Below are 6,655 nucleotides of genomic sequence, written 5' to 3' on the forward strand. Positions count from 1 at the left end.
ATATATATATATATATATACATATGGAATAGGAAAATAAATTACCAGGGAGAAACTTACCCCAGTTCCAGACACTTTAGCACACTCAAACAAGAATACCTCTCAAAGGAAGAAACAAACTTAGGGATAAAACACACACATATATAAAACAACATATATATATTTCATATATATATGTTAAGTACTATCAAAACAAACAAAACACTAGGAACTATGAGAGCATTGAACTTGGGAAGCCTTCCTTGAGGAATTATGGAATTATACTTTGAGAGTATAGAGAAAAGAGAAATCAATTCATTGCAGCAAGTTTTTCCAGAGGAACTAGTATTTGAATGAGCCTTAAATGATATGAAAGTAGCTGGGGTTGGTGGCTCAGCCTGTAATCCCGCGCCTTTGGGAGGCTGAGGTGAGTGGATTGCCTGAGCCCGCGGGTTCGAGACCCACCTCGGCAACTTGGCGAGACCTCATCTTTACAATAAATCAAATATCAGCCGGGCATGGTAGCACGTGCCTGTAATTCCAGCTACTCGGAAGGCTGAGGCGGAAGGATCGCCGGAGTCCAGCAGGGTGAGGCTGCGGTGGCCGGGAGCGGCCCCTGCACTCCAGTCTGGGTGACAAAGTGAGACTCCCACTCAAAAAAAAAAACAAAAAAATGACATGAAAGTTCCATCCTGCAGAGGTGGAGGAGAAGGGCATTCCAGGCAGAGGAGAAGTATAAGTAAAGGTTAATACAGACTGGGTGCAGTGGCTCACATCTGTAATCTCAGCACTTTAGGAGGTGGAGACGAGAGGATTACCTGAGCGCAGGGGTTTAAGACCAACATGGGCAATATGATGAGACTTTGTCTCTATAATAAATTTAAAAATTAGCCGGTGTGGTGGCATGTGCCTGTAGTCTAGCTACTTGGAAGGCTGAGGTGGAGAGATTACCTGAGCAGATTGAGGCTGCCGTGGCCATGATTGTGGCACTGCACCCCAACCTTGGGTGATAGATTGAGATTACACCTCAAAAAAAAAAAAAAAAAAAGCAAAACAAAAAACAAGTTTAAAACAGAAAAGTATATAGGGTGGTCCAGTGTGACGGAAGGAGCATCAAGAAAGCGTGGTAGAAAAAAGAAGATGGCATGGGACAAACACCGGGGCAAGGAATTGAAGTCTCTATCCAGGAATGTAGACTTTATTTTCCAAGCTGGTGTTTTCCCCAAGCAATAGACAGATACACTGAATTAGAATTTCAGAGAGAATTTTATGGGTAAAATGAAGATTAGCCATTTCATGAAGTTGCCACCAGAGGGTACCATAGGAGAAGGTCTACCTGAGAAATTATTGAACATTTTGCCAATGCAGTGTGTGTGTGTGTGTGTGTGTGTGTGTGTGTAGCTGTTGTTGTTTTAGAGACATGGCACGATCTTACCTTACTGCAGCCTCAAACTCCAGATCTTAAGCCATCCTCCTGCCTCAGCCTCTCGAGTAGCTGGGACTTCAGGCCCACGTATATTTTTTAAAAAGTTCCTCAGCTGATTGTGATGCTCACTCAGCCAGCAGCACTACGGACCACTGCTTTATGCAATGGGGAGCCATTGAAGGTCTTTGAGCAGGACAGAAATATAATTAATCATGTTAAATAAAACATAACTCTGAACTGGATTCTGTGGCTCAGCCTGTAATCCCAGCACTTTGGGAGGCCGAGGAGAGTGGATTGCCTGAGCCCATGGGTTCAAGACCAGCCTGGGCAACTTGGCAAGAAAGACCTCATCTCTTGCCAATAAAATTTTTAAAAAATAGCCAGGTGTCTAGTGCGCATCTGTAGTTCCAGCTACTTGGAAGGCTGAGGTGAAAGGATCGCTGGAACCCAGAAGGTCGACGCTGGGGTGGCCATGAACGTGTGTGCCACTGCACTCCAGCCTGGGCGAAGGAGTGAGACTCCGACTCAAAAAAAAAACAACAACAACATAACTCTGGGGACACAAAAGAAAGGCTGGAAGATCACAGACAGATTGGTTGGAAGGCTCTTATAATGGGACAGGAGAGAGATGAGTAATTCTGAAATTAGGCAGTGGCCGTGGGATGGGAAGAGGAAGACAGATATGAGACAATTCTCAGAAGTAGGACAAATAGGACTTGATAACTAATTGGAAATGGAGCTAGAAAGGGAAAAAGACAAAAGTCTCCAGCCTGAGTGATTGAAAGCATGATGCCGTGGCCATGGTTGGAAACAGGGAGCACAGAGGAAAAACAGTCTTGTCCAGGAAACTGAGAAGAGTTTGGCTTTGAACCCAATGGCTGGTATGTCCAGGACTCAGCTGGATCCTGTATTCTTGTCAATCTAAGCACTTTTCTGGGTCATAACATCAGTAACCACTTGTATGGTAATAACTCTTAAATCTGAGTTTTAGCCCACAACTTCCTCTTGGGCTATGGATCTCATATATCTAACTGTCCATCAAGTGTCTACACTTACATGTCCCATATTCATTCATTTAGCAGTTTTATTTTATTTCATTTTTTCTATTTTAGAGACATGGTCTTACTCTGTTACCCAGGCAGGAGTGCAATAGCATGATCATAGCTCACTGCAGTCTCTGTCTCCTGGGTTTGAGAGTTCCTCTCACCTCAGCCTCCAAGTAGCTGGGTCTGCAGACGTACACCACCACACTCAGCTTTTTTTTTTTTTTTGGTAGAGATAGGGCCTTGCTATGTTGCCCAGGCTGGTCTCAAATTCCTGGCCTCAAGTAATTCTTTTGCCTCAGTCTCCCAAAATGCTGGGATTACAAGCGTGAGTCACTTCATCTGGCCCATTTAGAAATTTTTAATTGAGTGGTTACTTTTTCCTAGGCACTGTACTGGGCCCTGAGGAGATACGTGAGCCAAAAAAAAAAAAAAAAGCCATTGTCTCATGCACTCACTCTGCAGTCTAGTTGGGGAGCTAGACACTAATTGTAAAATCACTCTAGTTAATGCAGACACTGCAGGGCCAGGAATGGAATGAGTGGGAGCTTTTCTAAGAAAGTACCACTTGCACTAAATCAGAAGTATGAATAGCAGCAAACTGAGCTAAGAGGGAAGAGAAGTCTCTGGGCAGAAGAAAGAACATAGACAAAAGCCCTTTGGTAGGTGAGCCCAAGGACTGGAAGGAGGCTGGCGTGACTGTGGCACAGAGAGCAGCAGTGACTCAGAGGGGGCTTGGAAACCAGCCAGAGGTAAGGCCATGTATTTTGACAGGATTACTCAGGTCTCGGAGTGAAGAATGAGGATGATTGGCAGGGAGCAGAGAGAATAATGACGAAGAGTGGGTTTCATTACAAATGAGAACACGGGAGAGTCAAAGGCTTGGCAGTTGCTAAAAGAAAAAAAAAGTTTTCAGTGCCTGGTCAAAGGCAGATTTACATAGTGGTTAAGTGCCTAGCTCTAGTTTGGAGAGCAAATGCTAAGTTGAGCGCCCAAGTCAGTAAGGAAGTTCTCAGAGGTCCGTAGTTGGCAGTAATCGAGGATGTGACCAAGTGGTACAAAGCATCTAGGGAAGAATAGAGTTATAGCAATGGAACATTTGTTTGAAAGTGACAGGGATGAAAAGGAATGTTTTCCCTTCTTTCTCCCACGGCACAGTGAAAAAAGAAAATGCTAGGATCAGTGAAGATTTAAAGAGCTCTGCCACTGTGTGTCTCCTTGGCAAGTCACATAAGCTTCCTGAAGCCAGTTCCTCATTTGTAAAATGTGAAACAGCATGTTTACTTCAAAGGTTATTTGGGAGTTGCGAGAATATGGCTGCTCTGTCGCGGAGATGTCTCCCGCGCCGTGCAAAGCTGCCCCGGGGTGACTTGTGTGCTGGCGCTAAGAGGGCGACTGAGGAACCTTCTCTTAAGACCTCTATGGAGTAGGGCACGCAGGTGGTGACAGGATCCTCGCCGCTCGGCCTGCAGCTGCCGTGGTGGTTGCAGCCCGAGACGTGCGCGGTGTTCCAGTGCGCGCAGTGCCACGCCGTGCTCGCCGACTCGGTGCCCCTTGCCTGGGATCTGTCGCGGTCCCTCGGGGCCGTGGTCTTCTCCAGAGTAACAAATAGCTTCGTTTTGGAAGCGCCCTTCCTAACTGGCATTGAAGGTTCGCTCAAAGGTAGTACTGACAGCCTTTTATTCCGTGGTTCCTGTGGCATTCCCATTGGTTTCCATCTGTATTTTACTCATGCTGCCCTGGCTACCTCGATAGGTCACTTCTGCCTTTCCAGTGACAAAATGCTGTGCTGAAAGAGAAGACAGTGCTCATGCATACTCGCTTAGATTCACTAATGAAGACACTGAATGAAGTGACTCCAGGAAACTGACCCAGAACCAAGGCCTGAGTGTCAGTTCAGACTTGATTGTTATCTTCGACAAGTACTGTTTGGTCCTTCCTTGAAAAGGACAGACTTCAAGAATGGGGTCAAACGTGGTTTATGTTTACCTCTAGGCTGATTTCTAAATGATTTGTGAAACTGTCTTTAGATGAGTCTTCTGTCCAGGTTTTAAAACTATTTGCCGCCAGGCTCGGTATTCAGCCTGTAATCCCAGCACTTTGGGAGGCCGAGACGAGCAGAGTGCTTGAGCCCACGGTTGGAGATCCGCCTGGCCAACTTGGCGAGACCTCACCTCTACAATAAATCAAAAATTAGCTGGGCGTGGTAGCGCGCGCCTGTGGTTCTGGCTACTTGGAAGGCTGAGGCGGAAGGATCGCCGGAGCCCAGCAGGTCGAGGCTGCGGTGGCCGGGAGTGGCCAGTGCATTCCAGTCTGGGTGACAGAGTGAGACTCCAACTCAAAAAAAAAACAAAAAACCTATTTGCCTTAAGAACTTATTTTTGCTTCTTATGATTTCATAAAGGTTATCTCTGAAAACATCTTTGACTGTAAATTTAGGAATTAGGATGCATTGTTACATGGTTGGTCTGAAAATAGAGTTGGGCTTAATGTTGGGTACTATTAATCGTATTCCTGCATGGAGCAACTGTTATGAATACTGATCATGCTTTTCTTATGTAAAATATGGACACATAATATCCTATAGGTGATGCTTAATAAATTGACTGAATAATATGTGATTTGTCTCTTTGCATTTGTAAACTGAGCTAATGAAGTAGTTATGAAAGGAATGATAAAACATCAAGCATTTATCAAAAAAAAAAAGGTTATTTGGGAGATTAAATGAGTTTAAACATGATTAAGTAGCCGGGTGTGGTGGCTCACACCTGTAATCCCAGCACTTTGGGAGGTGGAGGCAAGAGGATTGCCTAAATCCAGGGATTAGAGACCAGCCTGGGCACCTTGGTGAGACCTTGTCTCTACAATAAATCAAAAAATGAGCCAAGTGTAGTGGCACACGCTGGTGGTTCCAGCTACTTGGAAGGCTGAGGCGGAAGGATCACTTGACCCCAGCGGGTTGAGGCTGCAATGGTCGTGAGCATGCCACTGCACTCCAGCCCAGGTGACAGGGTGAGACTCCAACTCAAAAAAACAAAAAGGCTGTGCACAGTGGGTCACACCTATAATACCAGCACTTAGGGAGGCCGAGGTGAGAGGATTGCCTGACCCCACAGGTTCAAGATCAGCCTGGGAAATTTGGCGAGATCTCATCTCTACAATAAATTAAAAAATCATCTGGGCGTGGTGGCACGTGCCTGTAGTTCCAGTTACTTGGAAGGCTGAGGTGGAAGGATCACCTGAGTCCAGCAAGTCAAGGATGTGGTGACTGGGAGCGTGCTACTGTACTCTAGCCCTCTAGCCTGGGCAGCAGAGTGAGACTTTCACTCAAAAAAAAAAAAAACCAAACAAGATTAAGTGCCTTCTTACTCCATAAGTGTCTGACACATGGTGGTTGCTCAATACATGCTAATTCCTTCCAGTGTCCAGGCCCCAGTAGAATAGGATCAGCGTGCTTGCTTACCACATATACTAAAATTGGAATGATACAGAGAAGATTATCATGGCCCCTGCGCAAGGATGACACACAGATTCATGAAGCATTCCATAAAACAAAACAAAACAAAAGAATAGAGCGAGGAACTCCCTCTACTGATGAGTACTGGGAGGGCAGAGATGCCATCAAGGGAAAATACAGGTTTCACTTAAGGTGTGGAGGTCCAGGGAGTGAAGATACTGAACACACGAGGTTAGTGTATGGAACGGGGGAGAATTAGTTCAAAACTGGCTTGCTGAATAGAAATGAGACAGTCATAAAGGAAGAGAGATGCAAAACATTGGGTCTAGTGTAGTGATGGGAAATAATAGGGACAAAAGGAGAGGATGGCTTAGAGGTAGACAAAGGAGATGTGGTAGAGGTAGGCTACAGGTCACCGGCAAGTGCTTGTAATTCCAGTTCGTTCCTCTGATGGCCTGATTCATTTGTTTTAAATCTTTCCTATTCTCTCAGTCTATAAGACTTTACTTTTACCTCAAAATACTACATCTCTCAAGTTTTTATATGCAATATTTTTCTTTTTTTTTTTTTAAGAGACAGGATCTCTCATTCTCGTTGCTCCGGCTGGTTTCGAACTCCTGGGTTCAAGCAGTCCTCTCGCTCCAGCCTCCCAAGTTGTTGGGACTACAGGTATACACATACTTTCATTGTCAGTTAACCTCTAGCTATATCATAATTTCTTTTCTTTTTTTTTTTTTTTTTTGCATTGGAG

General features: G+C 45.0%; 1 pseudogene; it reads left to right on the forward strand.

The window, feature by feature from the left end:
- Positions 1 to 3,760: 3,760 nt before the first annotated feature.
- On the forward strand, positions 3,761 to 4,317 carry LOC110596520 (annotated as a pseudogene).
- Positions 4,318 to 6,655: the final 2,338 nt, after the last annotated feature.

The sequence above is a fragment of the Carlito syrichta genome, unplaced genomic scaffold, assembly GCF_000164805.1.
Source record: "Carlito syrichta isolate Samal-C Ts95f unplaced genomic scaffold, Tarsius_syrichta-2.0.1 Scaffold309773, whole genome shotgun sequence".
NCBI lineage: Eukaryota > Metazoa > Chordata > Mammalia > Primates > Tarsiidae > Carlito > Carlito syrichta.